Here is a 26,215-nt window from a genome sequence, read left to right on the forward strand (position 1 = left end):
AAGTATCAATAACATCCAGAAAGAAGAGGCCTATAATGAGAGAAATCTTATTGTATTGACATCCTTTGACTTTATGCAAATGTATGTGTGGGAATGAGCAGATCTTTTGCGTTGTTATTTACTAGACACCAAATCCCTCCATGCTCCAACTTCCCATGAAGTTAAAGGAAACTAATGAAGCTTGCAATGACAAAGTACAGTGAGATTCAGGCAGTGGACTTGTAGCCATAGTTTTAGGGGCAATCTGAAAGTCATATCCCCTAAATATATCTGTAGGCTGCAGCATGTTCCGGACAGAGTTCCTGGTAAAAGAGATAGAAAAGAAAGGAAAAAAAACAGATCACAAGCTGTGATGAGGGTTGTTTTCATCCGTCTACAGTTACAGTTATTTCCTTTCATAAATACATCCTGTTTAAGCTACACTTTGGCTCCATAATGCATGAGAGTGAAAGGCACAGAATAAACTTGGTATGGAAATAGACCAGATGTCCCCATTTCATTTCCATGACAATATGCAGCAGCATTTGAATTTATTTATTTATTTATTCACCCTGCCTCTGCATGCAAGCCCTCGCAATGCAGCTTTTCTGAGCACAATAAAAACCTTAAAAGCAAAACAGTTGAACGTACACAATGAAAAGACAAGTTTTCAGTCACGTATAAGGGGATGGCAATTGACAACAAAGTTTGGTAGGATTTTAAAAAGGTGTTCAGGGACTGCTTAAAGGTCACAAAACAGGTAAGCAAGGAGAGTTCTCAGGAGAGAATGACAGGTGTAGGGCCACCAGTGAAAAGACTCTGTCCCTGATCTCTAGAATGATTAACCTGAGTGACGGGTCAGACAGTGTGTTTATATGGGGTGGGGGGGGTGCGGGGGTGAACATCATCATTCAGAATTCTGAAACAGTCATAAAACTTTAATACAAAGGCATTTTTAACAATATTTTCATACCTGTATCTTAATCAAAATAATTTTAACAATTATTTTTTCTCTCTTTTTGGGAGCCAAACCAGGACAATAAGTGCAAGGGTCTGTTAGGCTGTTATAAGGGTCAATGGGGGAGCTATTTGCCAGTCATTTCTTTGTAAAGCAAGAAAATCAATACCCAAGCTGCCATGTATTCAAACCAATAGTGCTTAGGGAATACAGTGGTACCTCGGGTTAAGAACTTAATTTGTTCTGGAGGTCCGTTCTTAACCTGAAACTGTTCTTAACCTGAGGTACCACTTTAGCTAATGGGGGCCCCTGCTGACGCAGCACCGCCACCATACAATTTCTGTTCTCATCCTGAAGCAAAGTTCTTACCCGAGGTACTATTTCTGGGTTAGCGGAATCTGTAACCTGAAGCGTCTGTAACCTGAAGCGTATGTAACCCGAGGTACCACTGTAATGCAACCAAACTGGATAAAAGCGACTGCTGTTGTGGACAACAGAGGAAATTACAAACATCTTCTGTCTTGCCCTTCGTTGGAATCTATCTTAAGCTGAGTCAAACTGTTGTTCCATCTAGTAGACACTTAACTAGCAATGGCATTCAGAAAGGAACCTGCCCCAGCTATGTCTGGAAATGTCAGAAACCTTTTGCACCCAACTTTACACAGCACATGCAATAAAGTAGTACAAAATAGCATCCCTTCTTTGACAGTCCCCATGTTGCCTTGCACTCATTGGCCAAAATATTTTAACTCTGGAGTATTGCATTTCAGTATTGTGTTTTTTATGTTGCACATCACCTTTTATATTTTTGGCAAAAGTACATTTTCTAAATATTTAAATAAATGAATAAAAACTATATTTTTACATACTCCCACTAGTCAATGGTGTTAGGCTATGACCCTAAGGAAATCCATTTTGAAGTTAGCTCCACTAAAACCAATAGACTCCCAAGTTAATGTGTGGTGTACATACAGTATTAAAAGAATTCTTACTGAGACCTCAGCATCTGAATATGACACAAAGTTTTGTAGATCCCATTACAGATCAAATACACCATGCATACTTATACAAAATGCTTTTTTAAGCTGTTGTATAAGGGTATGATTATTCTGTAACAATTCAAGTGAAGTCTGTTGTAATGGAACCAGTTATACTTAATTACCACTTACATCCCCATCCAATATATATTACCAAATGCTTAACAAAAACGGGATATTTTTGGATAGCTTTAGAGAATGAGAGAATTTAAAGAGCTAGGATAATACCATCAAATTGTAATGGAAATATAATCTATCATGTCGAGAATGCAATATAGGATTTGCTTATATTTTGTACAGATGCATTGAAACTCAGATAAAAGATAAGAAAATCAGGAATAAAACTGACATTTGTCAAGCTGAAATGCTGATTTTTACATCTGATTTAGATGGTCGTCTTTGATACAGACCCAAATACACATCTGATGAAATTGAAAGAATAATGTGTGGTAAGTGTTCAAAACACTATCATTAAAATGCTATTTTTTAAACAAGTGTCACATAATGTTCATGTGCATATGTATGGATGTGCTATTTCCATGTGGCAATCCCTGCATACTGCAACATCCCTGCTCACTCACATTAGGTAACTGCCTTTCCTGTATTATTTTGGTGCCTACTTTTGCTGTTGTTGAGGTAAACGTACCCAAACGTGTAAAGTTGATGGGTGGCTTAATCTGTAAATTTAGTTGAGCATGTAATTTTAGTTTAGAATGTATCCTTTTAGCTGTTGATTTCAATCATACTGCAGTTTTATAAACTTGTTTTCAACACCAATTTTTTATTGAGAATATTAATGTATGTTTGATCATCTTTGTAAGCCACTTAGAGGTTTTATTTACACTTAAGCATTATACTAATTTTGTTTTGTCTTCTTGTTGTTGTTATTTTTAACAACAAGATAAGATTTTCTTAAACATAGATCTCCAAAAAGAGTTGTGAATTTGTTCATAAACCGTACAGCACTAAGTGAAACACACCATTACTGAATGTGAAGTGATCATTTCTAGTAGGGTTTTCTTTTTCATGCAGCTTCTTTGAAACTGGCTATTTGCCAGTTATATGCAAGTGCAATGTGGCTAGTTGAACTTCATGAAGTTCAGCACCTCATTGATCGGCAAAGCACCATTATAAGATTGGAGCTTCCTTATTAAATCCTGTTTTGACTGAGCACTGGTTCCCCCCCCCCCCGCCAAAGCCCATTACATTACTATTCTGCTTTTACTTGAGGCAATGTAACGTAACTTAACAGTTAAACTGCAGAAATGTGTTATGATTTTATTATGGTATATTTGATTTTGTTAAAAAGATACATGCCTTGCCTGAAGAAATGAAAGAATGTCTATTAAAAAAAGCTAATTATGAATATTTTTCAAACGTGTCTATGCAGTTCATAGAACTGCCCAGAGGCAGAGCTAATCTCTACTTTGTGCATTGTGATATGATGCTTCACAACTATTCTCGCTTGGGTTCCCACTCCCCTCCCCAAATAACACAGATTGTTTCTACAGGTGTGATGGGTGCATATGCTGGACTTTCACATATCATATAGCTCTTATTTCATGGAAGTGCACTTTTCAACCATTGTGATTTCATAGTGCCGTTTGTTACTGATAACAGTTGGAGGCAGGCTTTTGTACTGTAGCATGACATTGGGACATGTTCAATGCTACAGTTAGTTAGCCATGCTCTCCACAGTTCCCCTTTCCACCCAGGGGTCTGTCCTCTCAGCAAAACAAGCTGCAAATGTGCTTTGCCAGACAGTACTGAGGTACCTGGCTGCAGAATGGGCCTAAAATAGAACAACCCCACAGGAGCTGTTAAACTTCATAAAAGTTTGCAAAGTTAAAGAATACAAAATAGCAATTGTTGTACTGCTTTCAGGGCTGGCTAAAAAGTGTGTGTGTGTGTGTGTGTGTGTGTGTGTGTGTGTGTGTTTCAGCATGTAGTGGAATAATGGGAGCTGCAGTCCAGCAATCCCTGGAGGGCTGCAGGTTCATCACCCCTTAAATAAGTGAATTTAATATGCTGAAGGGCAATATATAAATGCTTTAAATATGCAAGCCAATTTTAGCGTCTATATGTACAATCTGCAAATGGTGCTTACACCATTCCTTCCTTATCTAGCACTGCACAGAAATGGATACCAGGCACCCACAGGTGCAAACTTAATTGCCATTGTCAAAATAAATTAAAAAATTGTCCAGTAGCACCTTAGAGAACAACTAAGTTTGTTCTGGGTATAAGCTTTTGTGTGCATGCACACTTCTTCAGAAAGCTTATATCCAGAACAAGCTTAGTTGGTCTCTAAGGTGCTACTGGACAATTTTTTTATTTTTTTTTATTTATTTCGACTGTGTCAGACCAACACGGCTACCTATCTGAATCTTGCCATTGTCTGTTAACGCTGAACCTAAAGTTGAAAGAATGGCGACATTCTGCTTGGAGAATGACTTCTCTCTAGCAGCGTAAATGCAAAATTTTATCCCGAACAACAGGAAAATATATATGCAGCTGTCTGTAAAGGAAAATAAAAGTAACCACAGGCTTTGTTCCAACCAGTAATACTGGAAACAATGTTTAACTCTTATCATCATTAGCCATTGCTGCACTATAGTCCTGTCCTTAACTTGACAAGGAGACTGTGGACCACATTGAGGCAAGACAGCCACACAAGCTACAAGTTATTGACATTCTGTGGTGTAAGAAACAGCAGCAGTTACTGCAGCATCCTGTGTCTGGCAAGGAAGGCATGTCTGGCTCTGCTTGTATTTGAGGCAAATGTTTTCACACTCCCTTTCTCTTACTGCAGACAGCATAATGTTGCATCAGATAGAACAGCCTCAAGACTCCTAGGATTTTAAACAGGAGCGGGAGAATAGAACCTGCTGGATTCACCAGCGGCATGCAGTTTTCTTGCCTCTCATGCTAGCTAGTCCATGTTACCCTGCTGTCTATTTACAATGTGGCTGAAATATGAAGACTATGGAAATACATCTGAATTATGTAATAGTCACTGTTCAAATTGCCATTCATAATGCGACATTAAAATTGATTTTGTCTAAAATGGCTATGGGTTGTTTAAAGCAAAACAACAGAAAGCCTTTTTAAAATGCCATATGAATGATCACAAATTCAAATTAAAAAAGCTTAGGATTCACAATGAAAAAGCAAATGTATTTATTTTAATGTGGGAATGTGTTTATTTCAATGTCTGCACCATTGCACTTTCAAATAAACTAAATTCAATTTGCCTGGATGTAAGATCTCAGATTGAAATAAATGCTACATTGAATGTATTTAATGGAAATTCTTTGAGATTCCATGTACAGTGTGTAGCATTCCTATTGATGCTTACCATTCACAGCAAGCATATTTAATGCAGAAAATCTGATATTCCAATTTTAACAGTCAAAAGTCTCACAAATATAATATCAATTGCAACAAATATTGCTGTTTAGTCAGGGTTGTAAGTATGCTATGATATGGTGGGAGCACTCAGAAATGCTTACAACTGGCAGCAGTTTAACTGTGTTGTTGTTGTTTTCTGAGGTGTGTTTCTAGCTCTCATTGTCATGATGATATATGACTGAAAGTGTGTGGGCGTAGCTTAGCAAAGTCACAAAATCCCAAAAAACTGTTGTACAATATTTCAGTAGTCAGGTAGTTAGCTTCCAGCTCCTAGACCCTCTCAGGACTAGCATTAATAATAATAACAGGCCTTTTCTGTGATGGCTCTGTTTGTGGGCTACTCTCCCCAAAGAAGCTTGCCTGGTGCCTTCATTACATATCTCTGTTGTAGGGCGGTATTGTTTCATTTCTTACTATGTTTTGCATCTCCCTGTGATTCTCAGATGAAGGGAAATACATTTTTTAAAAAATAACAAGAACAATCTTTAAAAATTGTAAACAATGGCAAGCAAATTCCATGAAATAAGAGAAACCTTGTAGATTTGCTTAGCTTTTGTAATGTATTCATGTCAAAGAATTTAAAATTTTGTGGCATCTGGCTTGTCTTGGAACAGCGTTGTTGTTATTTTAAGTGTAGAGATCTCCATATGACCAAGTCTATTTGTATGGTAGGTAATTTTGAATGGATGTGGTGACAATCATATACAAGTGCCTTTTTTTCATTAGGGAAAGTATATAAAGTTTCAAGCTGGCTCTTATTAACCATTGGCAATGAAGTATATCATCACTGACTGAGGGGGGAAATGTTATCCTTATTTTGAAAAATACCAGGGCTTCCAGTCAGGTGTAAACAATCATAATTTTTTACATACAAAAGTCATTGGACTTTATCCAATGCTAGTCCTACTCAAAGTAGACCCACTAAGTTTGTCATGTTACTTCATTTTGATGGGTCTGCTCTGAGTTGGACAGGCATTGGATACAGTGAATCAAATATTTCTTTTGGGTATGTGTCTTTCCTTTGGAATAATAAGACAATTCTGCAATAGAAAGGCAGCCTAAAGTGGTTCTACTCAGAAAGCTATGATAGGTTTGTCAACAAATGCATGATCCCCTCTCAACCATATAAACAGGATATGTTTGTAATGAAGCTAGATTTTATCCAAATACTGACATGGGAATTGCAAAATGCAACCTTTTAGAAAGACATGATGAACAAAAAGCTTAATTCAAAGAGCTGAGAGGGCTTTAACTGCCTGTGGAATTCATTCTTTCTTTAGAACATCAGGTTTAAAGGTTTGTTCACATTTACCTCTTAATTCCATTGTTTTCAAAGTAAAATCAACTGCACTATTCAGAGATAAGGGGAAAGTTCTTTTCCCATGGCAAGACCATGATATCTTAATTTCATTCCCTCACCTTGTCCCCAAAGCTCAGTTCTTGAATAAAATGTCATTCAACAATTGATTGAAACAGGCCTCATTTTCCCTGTTAGTTGTTTCCTGCCTGCTACATCTCCTTCTCTTCTTACACATTCCCCTTCATTTTTAAATCTAAGTCAGGGCTTCCCTCAATGTTGTGGATGCTGATGACTGTCAGTATATATAACTCATTCTTCTATCACGTAAGGTATGTGGCATGTGATGGAAACCAATTAGGATCAATGTCAACAAACAGTTTTCCTACGACTGACATGGAAAAACCATGACAGAATAATAACGTACATTAGACAGCAATCTCTGAAGAGAAACACATCTCCAGGCAGCCATTTTTGTATGCTACAGTGTCTTAATATGGTGGCTGGCCTTCTCTCAACTGAGCACACATTAAAGCTTCCAGGAGACACGTCTATCTGTCTATCTAATTACACCTGATATTGAGAGCAGCTCAGCTTAACATGTGTTGTGATCTGAATGTGGAAGAGTGACAGGGAAACAAAACAAAACTGAAACGGGCTCATGTCTTGTATGAAATCTGTACAGGAAAGGTTCGCTTTTCACTTACACTGCCTGGGTATTTTACAGCTTTGTCAGTGCTTATAATGTTCAGATCCTCCAAGTATCCCTATTTTCCAGGGACAATCTCAAATTCACAGAAGCCGTCCTAGTTTCTGATTTGATCCTGGAATGTCCTGTTTTTCCTTAGGACGTCCCTATTTTCATCAGAGAAAAGTTGGAGGGCATGGAGTTATTCAACCCCCCAGCCAAGGAGATAAGAAACTATACAACCTTTAGAAGACATCAGAAGGCAGCTCTGTATAGGGAAGGTATTTATTATTTAATGTTTTATTATGTTTTTCTTCATCTTGGAATCCACCCAGAGTGGCTGGGGCAACCCAGTCAGATGAGTGGAGCATAATAATAATAATAATAATAATAATAATAATAATAATAATAAATAATATAGGACATCCCTATTTTGATCAGAGAAATGTTGGAGGGTATGAATGTTCACAGACACCTTCAACAAATAAATATATAACATTCCATTCTTTGGGTTTCATTCAAGATGCTCTTTCCAATATTCTTCATGCTAGTATCACTGTGGACAATTCGTATTTTGTAAAGATGATCTAAACTTGGAATTCTAAAGAACAACTGTAGCCATGTCAAAGGCCATATTGTAGGTTATCCTAGCAGCACTTTTGACATCTTTTTTTACACAAACCATTGTGTAAACTCTTCTTAGTTTTAAAACTGCCTGTGCCAGGAAGCACTGCTGTTCCAGAACATACAGAACTAGCTGCATGGTTCTTTGAATCACAAGCCGTATGCTTTTGCCCTTAAGTCCATTCAGGGAAAATAAATTCTACAGTATCTAAACTGATGTCATTTTAGTTGTATTGGTGCTCTCTGAAACACATATTTCCAGTCTTCCTAATTTCATTTTATAGCAACAATGTGTGCCATCCTCTTCTTTCTTTTCTTTCTTTCTTCTCTATCTCCTCTCCCCCTTTCCTTAATTTGTTCTAAAATCTATTCTTATCCATCTCTTCTACTCATGACTATGACTGTATTAATTTAAAACTAAACCGTTTAGGGCAATTTCTGTTGTTTACTTACTTTCTACTCTAAATTAATTCTGTCTCTAAATCTGCAGCTGTCCAGAAAGAGAAGCTCCTGGATGATACATGTAAAAATGCTGCTTAGATTCCTCAAAAAGATAATTTTGATGACAACCTGATTAAGCCAGTATAAATCACTTTGTCTACTGAACGCTGCCAGCTTAAGCTATACTACTGCATACCTTTTCCCGCTGCTTCGCCATTATTTTCAATTAACTTAGAGAATGGACTTTTATCTCTTGGTGTATGCCTGCCTGTTTGCAGCATCTCAACCCCAATTGCCTTCTCTGTGCCAATTATTCTTTCCCATTAGCTATTAGCATTATCATAATTACTGAAAAACCCACCTGTTCTGTGAAGGTGAATCACTGCAGCTATAAATACCTCATCCCACTCTTTGCTCATATGGCACTTTCTCCTCAGTATGCTATTGCTTCTGGCCTTTGGACTGCAATTTCTTTATATAATTGTTGTTCAGCACCATCTTGCTCTTAGGTTAATATCATGATACACCTATGAACACAGCATACATTTTCAAAAACATATACTTGATTGAAATGTTCTTGCCCTACCTTTTGGGCAGCTAGGAAGGTGTGCCACTTTCCAGTAAAAGACTCTTGATCAAGCAAGGTTCCCCCCTCCCCCCAAGTATTAATTCTTTCCTGTCTGGAACATGATTATGGTGGTGGTGCTGATTATTTCTTACCTTCCTTTCAGCCAAAAGTGCCAGGGTGGGCTACAAGAAAGGATGGGGAAGAAATTTGATTCACATTGCACATAAAGATGAACCTACACTTTCTGAAAGAGTATGCAAAAAAGTCATCTTTTGGAATTCACCCTTGTCCTATTTTGCACTACCATGCTCCAGCCAAGTAATGTGTACATAATGCATATGTTAGGGTAAAGTGTGCACATAAGTGCATATACTAGTGAAAATACCATACAGTAAGTAATGCATTATATTAGGGGAAATTGCTTCGCAAAAATGTGTGTATTTGACAAAATCGCGTACAAACATACGTATATTAGGAGAAATTTGCATACAAAAAAATCTGCTGAATTTTCATGCTTTTTTTTTTTTTAAATGCAAACTGATGTGGAAATGTGGAGCTTGAAAAAATGAGAAAGGGAGAGAAATAAAAATTGGCAGAATTGAGCATCTTGAGTTACAATGATGGGGGGGAAATCAATATTCAACATCAATATTCAGGGAAAAAAATTACAATCAGAACTACAGGAGGGTTCATTAAAATAAAGGTGTCACACTTACAGGCCAGTGTAAAGTGCTTTGTCTTTGGTATATAATGGTATATAATACAATGAAAGTGTCAGATAAACCTCTGTGGGAGGCTGAAGGGGTTGTTGCAGATGAAACACCAGAGACTGCATGTGAATCATCTCACATTCCCTCAAATGCAATGCTTTACAAGGGATTCATTTCACACTTTTAGCTGCCAATCATGAAGGGTACAGTAAGCAAGCACAGAGAAATGAAGCGTAGGAAGCAGGCCCAGGGCTGCTCATCTGATCAGCATTAATAAGATGCTTGAAGCCACTTGGCATACAAACATACCAGCATTCTTTATTTTAACCAAAGGTTACCCATTGATCTCAGAAAGTTGCATCCATGATTTCCCCAATGTTCTTTTAAAAAAAGCAGCTGTGTGGACCAGCAGCAGCTGAGGAAATAGCAGCCATAAGGTCTGGCATATGGACAGACTACTTGGTTGCAAGAGTATTACAGACCTCACTGTTCAGCAGAGGTCCTGTTGAAGCCCCAAGTGAATTGAAGACGCTAATCAAGCTTTGTTGGGTTTTTGGATTTGTTTGACATGAGTAAGGGAACATTAAGAAGACTATCATGCAGAATACAATTAGAGGAGAGCCTACGGGTTGTTACTGAAGGCACCTGAATGTCAATCTCAGCCCAACATTTTGAGGACCCTAAACTAGACTCTGTTTTTTAAAACATGCAATTGATTGAGACAGTTAGCCTTGTGCTGTATGGAATTTATTCTTTTATACATTTTTTCACTTATATATTTGTTAAAGTATGGAACTGGAAGACAAATCTTTATGATGCACTGTATGAACTTGTATAATTATATCCCAAGCTGGAAAGAACTTTCAAAATGATAGGGTTGCTTAAAGCATGATTATAGCACACCCTATAAGTGTTAGCAAGGTGTAGAAAAATGCAATTGTGACCATGCTTTGGTAATAAAAATTCTAGCAGTGTGCTATTGCCTAAAAGAGATTTTTCATTACCTGCAATATTGACCCCTTTGATATTGATGAAAATATAGCTGCTGTCTACCGTACAAGCAGTACTTCATCCTTAGTAATAAATAACAAGAACATTCAAGTATAAAATATAGTAATGTACATGCAGATCAGCTTAAAGAACTAGATACACTTGGAAAGCTATTGGTAGTCACAGATTTTAATAAATGTTGAGTTAAGGTGATATTAGTGGAAAATTTATAGTTACTTTCCACCATATTCATCCGTCCACATCAGATGTAAGAAGACCAAGAAGTAAATCACCTGAGTTAAATAAGATTATTGCTAAAATATAATGGGCAGGCACTAAGGTCAGCCAACTGTATAACCAAGAAGCAAAGCTTACAAACTAGTCCTAGCTGAAAAAATGCAACAGAAATGGTGATTTATAGTGCAAATAATTTTGAGGGGGAAAATAGCATGAAATCTCATTTTAGGCTACATATCTCAGAGTAGAATAGTACTGGAGAGCCATGCTCAAGCAAGAAACATAAAGTACCTACAAAGCTCTCAAAGATGTCTTCTGCAAAGAATGAAAACAACAATTACACCCAGCACTCAATGTTTAGATGTCTGTAAACCATTTGCTAAGGTAGTGCACATTGGTGATAAGAGTAGACATTTTGTTGTACTGAATACCAGCTCTATCAAGTAAGAGAATGAATTGTCCCGTAAGATTACATACCATGTAGAATTGCTTTAATATAATGTAACATTCCAGTTAAAAGCAATGCTATCAGGTCCCCTGGAATAAATACCTCTGAGAATAGTGTATATAGTTGAGTAGAACACACAGTGGATTTCAGCTGAGGAATAATTTGCTCACATCCCAATGCCAGTGCAAATTGCAGATCACTTATAATTTGTATGGCTCAAAGACCACATTGGGACGATGAAAGAGTGATAGCCTACGTCAGCTGCAACAAAGAGCTAGGGACCGAATATAGCAGTAGATGGACGCTTCCTTTCTTGGACAAACTGCATAAAACCTTCCATCCTTGATGCAGGCAAATTCCTATCCTGAAGACATCTTTTTCTTAATGTTTGGCAGTGCCACAGTCTGCTGCCTTCCAAACCAATAGGTAAGGGAGGAATTAGGACAGTGTGGGCCAAATTCTTGCACATCTGTTGTAATAATGTGAACATAGGGGGATTTGAAAGATGAGTAAGTGGCCTCATGGCCACTGATTATCCCTTTCAATTGCTCCCCAGGGGTAGTCCTGAAAGTGCTTTAATTTCACCAGATTTGGCTCTATATTTGTAAGACCTTTTAAAAGAGAGATTATAGAGCCCTTTGAACAATTTTCTGTGGAAATCTGGCTCATGCATGGCGTAATATTTGAACCCTATATGGGTGGCGTCTTTCCCACAGAATCAGCATTGATGTATTGATCTGGTGTGAGAAACTCACACAATCAAACCAGCCTTTTGACTGGATCACTAAAACTGGATCACTCAGCTATGCCAGAAATGCTTGCAGTGGGGCAGGGGGAGAGAAAATATCTCACTGAAGGTAGGTGATGTGTAAAGGGTCCTGGTGTCATACCCAGATGACCCAGGGTAGTCAGATCCAGTGGATATGATAGATGCAAACGCCATAATAACTCTTCAGTTCAGCCGCCTCTAATCTATATCTGAAGTAGTGATGAGAACAGAACCTGATTTCTCTGAAGAGCATGGGCACAAGGTGAAATAGCACCAAAGATTTCAACATTGTCATTATTTCAAGCAAAATGGCTCAAAGTGACTGGAGTGATTATAGAAATATCTCTTAACTGTCAGCTACAGGCAAACTATTGGCAGGCACTCTTCACTGCTGAATGCTAAACTTAAGAGTCACTCTGCATCTATTGACACTGGAGCTTTAATTATGACACAGAGCTATTGGCATCTTCTCTGCCGCTTGACAACTACAGAAAATGTCCAGGCAAGAAAATCAAAAACAAAATAGACACAGCCTCATAGTCTTCATCAGCCTGACAGAAGCATTTAGAATCATAGATGTGAAAGAGTCTTCGGGTTTCTCTAATCCATCTGAGGCAGGATTGCTGCATCTAAACTTGGAATGAGACAGAATGACTTTTGTAGCTTTGCATTTATCTTCCCAATGGCCCCAAAACATAACCTTATTCTGACACTTGTTGTAAACATTTAAACATTGTTCTCTTGTACTATTCAGTTTTGTATTGCACTGTTCTCTTGTATTGCTTACATTGCACTATTGGGAGACATCTGTACCTATTAATACTTGCTACTGCAAATGACTGTCTTGGGTCCTGTCAAAATAGGGAGGGACCTTGTCACATAATCCTGTGGGATATGCCCAGTGAAGGAGCATAATGTTCTCCCTGGTTATTGACTCCACTGTAGATGAACATGTACTTACTAGAACAGGGGTGGATCTGCACCGCTATAAATAAGTAAAAAATTAAATCATTATAACAAAAGGGGGGAGGAATATGGAAAATCGCTTAGAATTTTTATTTTGCACCAGTGGCATCTGGTGTTGCATGTTTATAACGCATTCAAAACACAGTTTTTTGACTCATGTAGCTGAGTCCCAGGAGTCACCATCCTTTTTAGGCCTATGGGCACATTTGACCATGCGGGTGGAAAGGGAGAACTCAGTGGATTCAGGGTCATCAAGTTACTCCTCCAGCCCAGAGCCATGTTGATGACTCCTGAGATGTTCAAGTATTGCTCTAAGGCAGGTTGCTACTCTTCAATAACCAGTCTCGCTTTCTTGGCACTCCTCACTCCTCTTTCATTGCTACACTCATTTGACTTCTCTCTCATTTTATATTTGCACCTGTACTCCTCTCACCCCCCAAAAAGAGACAAGACGCATAAGCTTGCTGCTTTAATGAGCAAGAATGTTATTTCAATATAAGTAAAAGACAATGGGCTTACTTAATAGCTTACTTAATAAGTACAGAACTCCTTATCTCCAGAGTAAGCGCCATATCAGATTTACATAAAGGAGATTTCCTTCTCCTGTGTCAATGCTTTTTGGGCAAGCTGCCTTGGGACAATGGCTAGTATTTCAGCTATTCATAGTCCCTGGTGGCAGTAGCAGCGAGGTTTCCCGCAGGCTTCACTGCTTTTCGTGGGTTAGCCTGGCAAACTCTAAGTAGATGTCCTGTCCCTTTATCTTCAGTTACAATACTTGGGATTTTTTAGTTGTGTAGGGGTGGGGGAATAAGGGTGCATATGATAGAGAACTATGCATGGTGTGAAGGAGGGGGATAGAGATAAGTCTCATAATAAAAGAATATGGGCCCATGCAATGAATCAGAAAGTTGGATTATTCAGGACAGGGTAAAGAAGGTACTTTTATACAGAGAACATTGTTAAACTGAGAAATTCACTTCCACAAACTGTAGTGATGAACACTAATCCTTAAAAGAGTATTCAGCAAATTCCCCACTCCTGGTTTACATAGGAGATAGATAGATATAGCTCCCCCTAACCTAGCTATATAGATTTATCTTGTTTTGAGGATTTTTAACTTAACAAATATATGCCTATATCTATAGATACAGACAGGTAAATAGACGGAGATAAAGACTTTGAACCACACCCTTCCAAATCATCTTTTGCCTGTCCTGTTGGGGCAGAGTGTTGTACCTGAGCAGCCATGGTGTCCCTCCTAACCCCGTGATCTCATAACAATAGAATCCTGGTAATTTGAATCTACTTAACTGCTTCTTCATGCACTACACAGAGCAATCAATGACTGGCAACTAAGACTGCTTATATACATGCAGGAGTTTTTTCTGTGTCATATGGCATGATGTAAAAGGGTTAATTGATCAATTTCTGTAATGCCATACCATCTGATATACAATAATAAGGGCTTAGTGTGAACTAGGTCATAAGTAGCATAAGTCTGATGGTTTTGGTCTATCATCCACAGGACACAGAAATGAACATATCACAAAAGCACCATATAATTTAGAATAATCAGCAGTCTCTGCCCAGTAGACGTCCTAGAATTTCTGCAATTTTCCCCTGGAGGAAAGCATCGGGGGAGGGGGAGGAGCAGTATAAATTTTAGAAAAGCTGTTCATGGTGTCAGGACTATTTTACAAACTTGCATTCTGGGAAATTTTGTATTAGCCCTTTCATGAATGTGCATAGCTTACCTAACAGCCAGAAACATTGACAGCTCAACATCTCTTTCATCATTCACAGCTCAGGGAAATAGAGTTGAAATTAAGTGCTGTTAAGTATTATGCTGTGAGAGTTTGAGGTTTGGTGGATCCAGATATTGGTACACCAGTCACTTTCCTCATATACAGTGAATCGCAGTCCAAAAAAGTGCCTAAGAAGTGATTAGGTGATTTGTGAACTGGGCTCTTGACATATTCAAAATTACTAAGGTGAATTACTTCTTGAATTGGGAGCTAATTATATCACCAGTCTACTCTGCAGAAACGAAGTAGACCTCAAACAGGAACAATTGCAATGGAGTATTGCATTTTTCTCTGTGCCCCATACTCTAATTAGCACATTCTAATTTAAAGCTTAACAAGAAAGCCACACAAAGTATATAGTTTATAGCTTTATATTGTTAAGCTGGGTGGTTCACAGTGAGACAGAACCCCGTATTTTATTTGATTCAGTTTGTTGCTTCCTTCCCCCCCATCAGATAATTAAATAATCCAAACAAGATGAAATGAGTTGCTTAATTTCTTTAGGAATTAGAAGTCATTTAGGTTTGAGAAATTGCTTTTCAAAGCATCTGGATGTTTCTCTGTAAAAGACCAGATGAGCTGGTTTGTCCTCTAATTTCTTTCATCTTCAAAACTTTAAATCAAATCAATATTTTATTGCATTATTTCTCAATGGGAGAAGCATTTTTTCCCCTTTCAAAAGACTGCATCTAAGCCTACAATCCAAACCCTTTCTGGTTGAGGGGTGGGCAATGTAGAGGGGCCACCACCACAGATGTAGCCCTACTTCTCACACCAGCTGAGCAACAGCTTGGGGATAGGCAACTTACTGTGACAGCTTGGAGCTGACACATGATTGGACTCAGATTGGGCCTGATGTTGTCACCTGAGAGCAGTGATCTGCTGTGGATCTGGTGGGTTCTGTGGTAGCCCTCCCTACTCTCAAAACTGGTTCTGCCAGTCCACATGTTTGGAGGCTGAGTGTTCTGGGTGTAGAGACGCTTCTACCCAACCCTCCAGCCTGGTATAAAGGAGATTTGGATTGCAGCCTTCAATGTTTCATATTCTCTTTTCAATTTGTATTCCTTGGGCTACAATTAGCTGGATATATTAGCAAGGTGTGGTGGTGTTGTGGGTTAAACCACAGAGCCTAGGACTTGCCGATCAGAAGGTCGGCGGTTCGAATCCCCGCGACGGGGTGAGCTCCCATTGCTCGGTCCCTGCTCCTGCCAACCTAGCAGTTCAAAAGCATGTTAAAGTGCAAGCAGATAAATAGGTACCACTCTGACGGGAAGGTAAACAGCATTTCCGTGCACTGCTCTGGTTCACCAGAAGCGGCTTAGTCATGCTGGCCACATGATCCGGAAGCTGTACGCCGGCTCCCTTGGCAAATAAAGTGAGATGAGCGCCTCAACCAGAGTCGGCCACAACTGGACCTAATGGTCAGGGGTCCCTTTACCTTTTATTATGAAGATAGGACTATTGTTTCTGAACTTCACTTGCTTCAAGAAAAAGAGGAGAGGGAGCCTGTGGCCATTCCAATGTTGTTGGACTTCAACTCCCAAAGGCCCAGTGGCCAGATTTTGTAAGACTTGTAGCCCAGCATCAAGGTTGATAGAGGTTGCCCACAACTGCAATAAACCATAGTTTAAACTAGCTGCTTTTTCTGATCTTGAAATGTTTGCTTCCAGTCTCCTGTTTGGATGCATGCTGAACAGAGAGAGGGAAGCGATGGGCACTTGCGCCAGAGTCTTCAGCAGGCTAGGGTCTCACATTCTTACAGACTCAATCACCACACTTTTCTAAAGCATCTGGATTATCACACTGAATTGTCTAACAAGCATCACACACTCGACTATAGTGGAGCATAGCAATGGGAAAACACATTGTTGTACTTACTGTAAATATAATGGGGAAGGGACATGCTAGAAAATGCAAGCCAGATAACTAGTGTACTGACAGACCACCTAGAAGGTTGGCACTGCGATCCCATTCAAAATCAGGAATGATAATTATAATAGTAATAATGCATATTCTTTATCTAGTTGCAGTCCTTACAACAGCCCTGTGTGGTGAGTCAGTATTATTGTACCCTATACTGCAGATGGGGGTACTTAGGTAGAGAGATACTTTCTAACACTCCCTGGAAAGTTCATAGCTGCGACAGCAATTTAAGTTGGGACTTTCTGGTTAGTAGAATCGTGACAATGATCTCATCTGAAATGGGTGAAAACTGAATGAACTAATGCTGGCAGTTCCAGAGAAAATGGCTTGTGTAGAAGCAATCTACATGTCAAATTGTATATTGATTTGTTTTTATTTGTTGCAAATAGTTGAGATGTTCGGTCCAGAGTCATGATAAAGGAAATGATAATTTTAGTCTGCCAGGGGAGTGGGGGCAGGTAACATGCCATTTCTGTCTTTTCTCCCCTCTCTTGGGAAAAAGCAAATTCATCAGAACTGAATGCAGTAAAGATGCTGTCCAATGACTCTTTGATGAGACAGGTCTAAAATCATCAAAGGCTGCCCTCTTATTTTTATCAAAAAAGTACAAGCCAGGCCTATAGAGACCACTGAGTAGGGTAGACGATAAGAGTAATTAGCCTCTATGATAGATAAATCTTCCTCCTCTGATGATCAAAGACTGCTGAAATTGCTAAATCATATGCAATGCTTCAGTGATATGAGTAAAATAAAGTAGAATTATAATCTCCACAATCGCATTACTTAGGATGTTAACTCTATTTTAAATACATTTGAATTTTATTTTGGTTGCTTCTTCTTTCTTTTTGAAGATATTAGGCCTCTAGTGATATAATTATTATTATTTTCCAAATGATATTCTTCAGGTAGGTTAATAATTAATTGACAAATGACTGGGGAAGGAGGCTGCAAAAGGGAGGAGATGATTCTTCTAGTTTCTTTGTTTCTTCACTCAGAGATACCTATATAATTTTTCAGCTATTATGCTCATATGGCTATGGGTTATTGTCAATACTGGAGTACATCCTGGAAGGGTTAAGAATAGTGCTGCCCAGTAATGATGTCACTGCTTCTCTATCAGGTACATTTCATAGTGACCAATAATAGTGGGGGTTCTTGTTCTCAGGTCTACCTTAGCTCTGGCATGTCGGCTATCTGGTGCCAATTAGTTTTCAAATTAGCTTGCAGTGCAATATGGTGGGGGGAGGGGATCTGTTTTCAGACCAAGGGCCAGGGCTAGTGACATCATTAGGCCAACTAGGCAGCCATCTAGAGTGCAGTGAAGACCTCAGAGAGGCACAGTACTGACCTTTGAGGTGCACAGCATTATACGATTACTCTTTGCTTTATCTTAAAAACTGCTGAGAATATTGAACTTTTATTTTATATGCTAGACAACGGGCTACACCAATAACATTCCTACAAAAGAAAAATGGGGAATGGAAAATGAATGGTATTAGTAAAGAAGGAAAAATACCAGAGTCGCAGCCCAGGAGCTTTTCCACTGAAGCTCTCATTTGCACTAATATTAGGTTTGATTAAAAAAACCATATCTACTCAGGTATTGTCTCACTAGACTGACCAGCATGAAATGATTTGAAATGATAATAGAAGCATAATTTTAATTACTTATTACAATGTTGCTTTCCCCCCAAAATCAATTCAAAGTGACTTACAAAAACAAAGGTTAAAATAGATATAGACTAAGAATAAAACAACTTAAAATACTCACAATAATGTGCAGCAAATCCAACCCAACTAGTATCATTATCAGCTTAACATTTCCCATTCCTGATATAATTTGAAAATATCCAACCCAGGAGCGACTTCACTTCACTTTCAACTACCTTATAATAATAGCAACGCATTATTATTTTAACAACAACTTTGGAGGGCGGTAGAAATACAATATGCTCTATAAGGGAATAATCCTTGTTGCCAAGGAAACTAAGTGGAGTACACGATTAATATATAAGCACTTTAAAGACTGGCATGGCAGATGGAGAAATAAAGTTGAAGATTTTCCCCCCATTGTTATGCACCATATAAAAAACATAATTGTTAATTGTTGACCTATTAAATGCTACAAGTGTGTGATACATTTCCTGCCAATTATCAAGTCACTTCTTATAATGTATATCCAATATTACAATTATAATACTTTTGTTTAAGGGTAAGGGCAGTTGAGATTTCTGTTATAGGGTGTGGTACCTGGCCTCAAAACTGTTCACATCTGCTATACTAAACATAGGGGCCAGATTGAACAAATAAGTCCTGTTAGTGGAAATCCATACAATAATTTCTGCTAGTGCAACAACACTTTCCTCTTGTCCTTCCCCCATGCACCTCTGTGCCCCCACAATTGGTTTGGAATAGGTCAGAAGAATCTCCAGAACAGCATGCCAAAAAAAGGAAAGGAGGGATTTTCCATCTGCCAAGCAGTAATGGAAAGATTACCGTAGTACTACACCAAATACCTTCCATAGGAATTCAACTTAGTCATGTTCATTAATTTAATAGGCTTGCTCTTAGTGCAAAGTAGTTAAATGCCATGCATACGATCCATTATTCCTATTCATGCCTTCAGAGGCTGCCTGAATTCAAGTGGAAAGAATAGATTACCCTTGGAGATGGAGGTTAAGAAAGGATGTTAACATTCTAGATCCTAGTTAGTCAATCCACAGGGGTTAAGCTCTAACATCATTATGGACCAAAGAAAAGAGTTGTCACTTTCAGAGGGGAAACTCACTGCATTCCAGTTGTGAAGAAGACTATGTAAACCCATGCCACCTTTCTCTAGCTGCCAATAGTAACTGAGTTTTTCCTCAGAAAAAGCGACATTCATAACATTTCCTGCAGCTCCTAGAGTATTTTGCCTTCGTCAGGTGCAGTGGAGGGCACTGTCCCATAGCCAGTCTTGATGTAAGATTCAACTACAAGTCCACTTGCCTTCTGTTTATGGATTTGGAGGGATCAGCCTCTCATTGCTTGTTTATGGAGGAAGCCTGATGTCTTGGGCTGGCCCTGCTGGTGTGCAAAGAATATCATGAAAAAGACATCTTTGAATTCTTAACAGGACCAGGAGGCCGGCTGTCTCTCAGATAAGTAGGGCCTAGCCATCCAAGACTTTTTAACATTATAAGCAGTATCTTCATTTGTTCTCAGAACAAAATAGGGAATTAGCACAGTGTAACTTTATGCGGGTGGCGCTGTGGGTTAAAGCCTCAGCGCCTAGGGCTTGCCAATCGAAAGGTCGGCGGTTCGAATCCCCGCGGCGGGGTGCGCTCCCGTTGCTCGGTCCCAGCGCCTGCCAACCTAGCATTTCGAAAGCACTCTCGGGTGCAAGTAGATAAATAGGGACCGCTTTATAGCGGGAAGGTAAACGGTGTTTCCGTGTGCGGCTCTGGCTCGCCAGAGCAGCGATGTCACGCTGGCCACGTGACCCGGAAGTGTCTTTGGACAGCGCTGGCCCCCGGCCTCTTTGAGTGAGATGGGCGCACAACCCTAGAGTCTGTCAAGACTGGCCCGTACGGGCAGGGGTACCTTTACCTTTACCTTTAACTTTATGTTCTACTGACAACATGTGCAAACCTGAATGGACAATTCACTGCTGATTGCCTGGTCACTACTGTGAAACTCAGTATTCAGCCAAATCCAGTTGAATGTATTCATTGTCCTCTTCCCACTGTACACTCAAAACTGGTCTCCGTCATCCACTAAGACCATCAAGGTAGATATATTGTCTTGATAAAACATGTCCAGCCCTTTCAAATGAACATGGCCAATCATTTTACAGTTCGCCAATAACACAGCAATGAGCACAGCTTTACTAATAGGGCAGTGAAGTTAGGCAAAGCTACTGCCTTTCCAGGATCTGTAGATCACTTGGTGATGCTACTTTCAGTGATCAATTTTAGCACTTACCTCTTCCACATCTCTAGTATTGAATATAGTAGTTAGACAGCAATCTTTATCTTCTAACTCTCATTTATTTCTACAGTCTCTGTAATATCATTTCATTTTCTTTTAAATTTATCTAAAAATATTACCAGCAAAGAATCCTGAGATCATCAGATTACAATTAAAAAAAAGATTTCTTTGGGGTAATTATACATGCAAAAGGTATATGAATAGATACATGCCCTTTCCACACACTTGTATTATGTGCAAAAGAATTTTCCCCCAAGATATTTCAGGTTATTACCTTAATCCTTAGCTGGTAGACTGGGATTGCTGAGTCCTAGATAAGAGGGTTTTTAAAAAACATCCCTCCCTCCCCTCTCTCTCTCATATGAGAAAAAATTCTCATAAATTTTAACCTTGCTGCTGCTTCTACATTGCACATCTGTCTCTCAGGTACAACTGCTTCTTGAAACTGATATACTCTTTGAACTTTGGTGGGTCATGACCCCAGGTGAGGTAACCAGGGGGAAGAAGATGTAGAACACTCCTGTTTGTCACACATTTATTCCACTTATCTTATCTTGCTAATTGGCACAGTTGCTTGTCAGTCACACTTATATTGCTCACCTTGTACTAAAAATATAAGTCAATGTGTCAGATGTTACCACTTTACATAGGACGTGTGTCATGTTTTTCTTGCTTTTCTTATCAGTTCAATTCAAGCACTATACTGCACACAATTGGTTTCCCTGATAAAAAACACACTTGTGTAGCAAAAAGGAAAACCTGTATACATTGTCACATATAAAAGTCATGCTGGTGACCTTTGCACTTCCTTCCATGTTTTCAAGTCTATGATTCTATCGTTCTGCCTTCTCATGAGACACCCTAAATGTGACCTCTGATGCAGATGTTGAAATTCCTGGGGTATCAGAGTCCGCTTTCAGATTACATGGTTTATTCTCCCCTTCTTTGGAAGAAATACGCAGGGGCACAACTGAGTTGCACCTTAAGCATTTCAGACCACATTTGGTAATGGCACAGGTGAGGAGGGGTCTAAAAGGTTGGGCAACTTTTCTATACCGTTTGACTTCTGTTAGCAATAGTTCTACATACTGAGTTATGGATTGCCATATTCCAGTTCCCACAACTAGGATGGCTTCTTTTTCATATTATACTAATTGTTTGGTGCAATACAGCAATGCATACATTACTCTTAGGTGAGAATATGTGGCTTGGGTGGTTTTGTTGTTAATTGACTCTTTGTTGTTGTTGTCTTAATATGTGCAAGGTGACTTCATATAACTCAAAGAAGCAATCTCAGTAGATCAGCCTTTGCTGCATTGTGGAGGAAGCTCTGTAGGGGAAAAAATTAGCTGGAAATCCAAAGCAGTCAAAGCTCAATTCTAACCTTCAATATTAACAGTGTTGCAATTTTGTCATAAGCCACTCTCAGCCTTAACAGCGCCCTCTAGAAAAATGAAGATAAAGGGCTGGGTTTGCACTGGCAGCGCGCGGGGTGTGTGTGTGTTAAAATACATTTTATATATAGCGCATGTTAGCAGTATATTAAATACTTGCTTTTCTGCTAACCTTTGCTGATGTGGGGGGGGGGGGAGCAGTGTTGTTTAGCTACACTAAATCCAGGGAATCTCTACTGTTTTCTGTGGGCAGCTTTTACTTTTGCCCAGAAAGGGGAAATGATAGCTTCAAAACATGGGACTCCATCTCCAGATAATTGCACTGTGATTGTAGTATTTTGCCTGTCTTTATGGATATCCCTGCTTTCTTTGCATTACATTTTTACCTGTGACTTCCCTCACTGCCCAGAAGAACAGATGGCAGAAGCAAGCTTGTTTTTCGCAAAATGACTAGAAAGAATATTGTCTGCACATTTTGCCTTGTAGTGTTGATTCTACAAGAACTAGACATGTGAAAGAAAGAAAGAAAGAAAGAAAGAAAGTCAGCTAAAGTTACTGAACACATAGTACCATGTCCAGAATCTTGGGAACCCAAACAACAAGGAAAATCTATCCCTTGGGTCAGCTAAAGTTACTGAACACATAGTACCATGTCCAGAATCTTGGGAACCCAAACAACAAGGAAAATCTATCCCTTGTGTGGATGGCCACATGAAAAACAACAGCTCCATTTTTTTTAATTCACAAAGGGGAAAGTGGGTGAAGAGGAGGAGTATTCTTATTTGTCCTGTCCTGGTAATATTATTTCTACAGCTAACAATCATGACAAGTAACAGCTCCTGGGTCAGCAGGCAGAGGCTTCACTGGGTTACCTGGTAAGGCAGGGGATCCTAGTTCTGCTAGATTATCTGAGGCAGCAAAAAGGCACCTGGGACACCTTGGCTGGTAACGGAAAATATGGCAGGGGTGTCTCACCATTCCGCCTGCCTCGTGTCTGAGGTTGCATAAAATAATGAGATTACTCCTATCATTTTTTTATTATTATTTGTACTTCAGTGACACTGTTGTGAAGAGTCTGTTTCAATAAGATCCAGGGCACAATGCTCCCTTGAAGATTGCTGTGGATATTAAGTATATGAGATGCAGAAAAGAATGCATTGTGTATTAAAATGGTTATGAAAAATAGATACGTCGAGGCTTTTTCGGAGTTTAATAACATGGCTATTTTATTGTGTCAGCAGATAACATTGTTTTGGTAAATATACAAAGTATTATGTATCCTCTCTAAAGATCTTGTAAGATAGGGCTACAACAGCAGTAGAGAATGAATACTAGCCGTCTCAAATTCAAATAGCTAACAATGGATGGGATAAAAAGCAGCCGCCTATTGCTTCACACGGCAGAGGAGTTATCTTCAGAGCCACGAGAAGCACATGACAGTTCCAGTTTGGGAAAGATGATAATCTGCTATAGGAATGACAGAAATCAGTCAGATGTGATGAAAAAGACATTTCTTACTAAGGGTGTCTCATCCTCCAGACTCTGCTTCATGCACCAGTTTGCAAGGGGAATGTGACAGTGGCAGGAAACTGTACACAGTTCTTTCAGAAAGCTGCCTAATACCTTCTCTGACTATTTCTCCATCTAAACCCTGGCTGGGAATGGCTCATCAGCCTCTCAGGAAGAGGTCTTTACTCTTAGCTGATAATTTATAAAAGAAACCCACAAAAACCTGGAGTTCAGAAAGATTGAGCTTGGGACCTTCTGCTTATGAAACATTGACTCTATCTCTAAGCTGTGGGGACTTGCAGAAGGGAACAGCAAATGTGTTAACATCTCTGTCTTGTCATATGCCCTATTAACGAAACTTAAGTTCTGAGAAATTTTCAGCTCCCTCCTGATTGCTAATCAAATCACAGGGGGTGAATATTGTGTACATCTATTCCTTTCGGTGCTTGAAGAAGACACTGAAGTCTGACAACATATTCAGGTTCAGGACAACTCACTAAGCCCTGGAATCAATTGTCTTTATTTATTGTCTTTATTCAGTGCTATCCACTAATGACCCTTAGAGTTATTCCCACCCGCATGGCTGAAATCATGATTGTTTTGTAAGTCAGCCCTTATGGCTATCATTTGCAACTGTTGATATTCCAAAATACCAGTTCTGTTTTCACTCTCTGTGTGCAATATATATGTAGAAGTAATAAAGAGACTCTCTGGACAAAAATATAGCAACGTTATTGTGGTCAATACATTTTAATGGCATGAGAAAAATGCACAACCTCTAGGGGACTTCATCAGACTTATGGCTGAACTAGGCCAGGGTGGTTTATATTGACTGGCAGCAGCCTGCAGGCACCCCTATGAGACAAAACAACAACAAAACACCAGCTTTGTTGAACTTCTTCCACATGTTGCCAGACTAAAACTCCCCTCATCCCAGACCATTGGCTACACTGGTTGGGGCTGATGAGAGTTGCATTCAAACATCAGGAGGGTGACAGTTCCCCCATCCCTATTTTAAGTGGAAATGCCTTACCTGTGCCAGTGAGCCATGGTAAAAGGTTTTAATAAGTGGAAGCCATCTAGGAGCAGTTACATGGATGTGTAAAGTGCATACCAAATTAATAAGAGAATTAAGGACAATACTGTGCTCCTTTTTTCTAATAACATATTATGGTTATTGTGTGTTTATCTGAGGCAATGGTGCAGGAAGTAAGAGGTAATTTCATGAAAAATTGCCTATTTAGTATTTTATAGGCCAAAACCAATAGTTTAAAGTTAAACCAATGGCATGAAAGCCACAGGCAATTAGGGATGAATACAAGGAAGCTATACCATATAGAACGCTTTCATTGTCCAAGTGGATTCGGACTCAGATCAGGTGATGATATAGGGCATCATTATATGCTGATGCACAACTCAGGCGGGATGCAACAAAAACAGAATGTCCAAAGAAAGAGAAAAAAGGCCAACAACAGCAACAACAAAAACCTCCTTCCATAATTAAATAACATATAGTGTTGTCCTCAACCAGCAAGAGAGTTTCACAGTCATAAGCAACATTCCACATGCATTGCCAATGGAGATCCAGATCTGCTCACCTGACTCATATTGATTGGTTTGGTGGAATGTTTGATGTTGCTGTATCAGGAGACACAGTTGCTTCATGGGACTTAGTCTGGATCAGTGGCTGAATTGCAATAAGACTTGCACCAGAAGTTGATGCTTCCAGGAGGCTTGGGAAGTGACTCACCATCATTGTTCTGCCTAACATTTACCTTTTGCTGCTGCCAGCCTCTTCTGGAGGAAGGATATGAGGACCAGCTGTATGTCATCTAATCTAGTGAGAGGACCCTGTATCTAAGCCAGGCTCTTGGGAGTTCAGGAAGACCAAAGCCAGAAACTTTATTGTTAGTTAACTTTGTTTTGCTTTGTGTTTATCTATGTAATCCTAGTTTCCTAAAAATTTTGAGGGTAAGGCTGAATTTATTCTGCATTTGTTACATTGTTGATTTCTGTCATTTTTGAATTTACTGATATACTATGTATTTAATATACTTGTATTTTGATGTTTTGAATGTTTGCTATAAGATACTATTGGCAATAACAGCTCATTGTGGGACAGTGGCATAGAATCATGGAACTGTAGGATTGTAGATTTGGAAGGGACCACAAGGATCATCTAGTCCAACCTCCTGACATGGCAGAATATTGCCCCAATGTGGGGCTCAAACCCATGACCCAGAGATTAAGAGTCACTTACCGACGAAAGAAGAATGGCAGATGAAATTGATGGACTATGCAGAACTGGATAAATTAACAGAAAGGATTTGAAACCTACGGGACCAGAGATTCTTAGAAGACTGGAGTAAATATACGAACTATTTGAAAAGTAATTGTAATGAACAGATTACGCTAGCAGGACTGCAAGAAGTTTTGTAAGAATGAATATTTGAAATATTGCAAGAAAGACTATGAGGAGAACTATTAGTTAA

At 39.1% G+C, this 26,215-nt stretch overlaps 2 long non-coding RNA genes across 2 annotated transcripts; both read right to left on the reverse strand.

Moving 5' to 3' along the window:
- Positions 1-217: 217 nt before the first annotated feature.
- On the reverse strand, positions 218-18,726 carry LOC310677044. Its single transcript, XR_014510892.1, has 3 exons — positions 18,623-18,726; positions 9,156-9,185; positions 218-302 (listed from the first exon to the last, which is right to left on the reverse strand). It is a non-coding gene; the product is annotated as an uncharacterized lncRNA (long non-coding RNA).
- A 4,686-nt stretch (positions 18,727-23,412) lies between these two features.
- Positions 23,413-25,402, reverse strand: LOC310677041. The gene is made up of 2 exons (XR_014510889.1): positions 25,322-25,402; positions 23,413-23,681 (listed from the first exon to the last, which is right to left on the reverse strand). It is a non-coding gene; the product is annotated as an uncharacterized lncRNA (long non-coding RNA).
- Positions 25,403-26,215: the final 813 nt, after the last annotated feature.

Source organism: Podarcis tiliguerta (genome assembly GCF_965153285.1).
Source record: "Podarcis tiliguerta genome assembly, chromosome: 4".
NCBI lineage: Eukaryota > Metazoa > Chordata > Lepidosauria > Squamata > Lacertidae > Podarcis > Podarcis tiliguerta.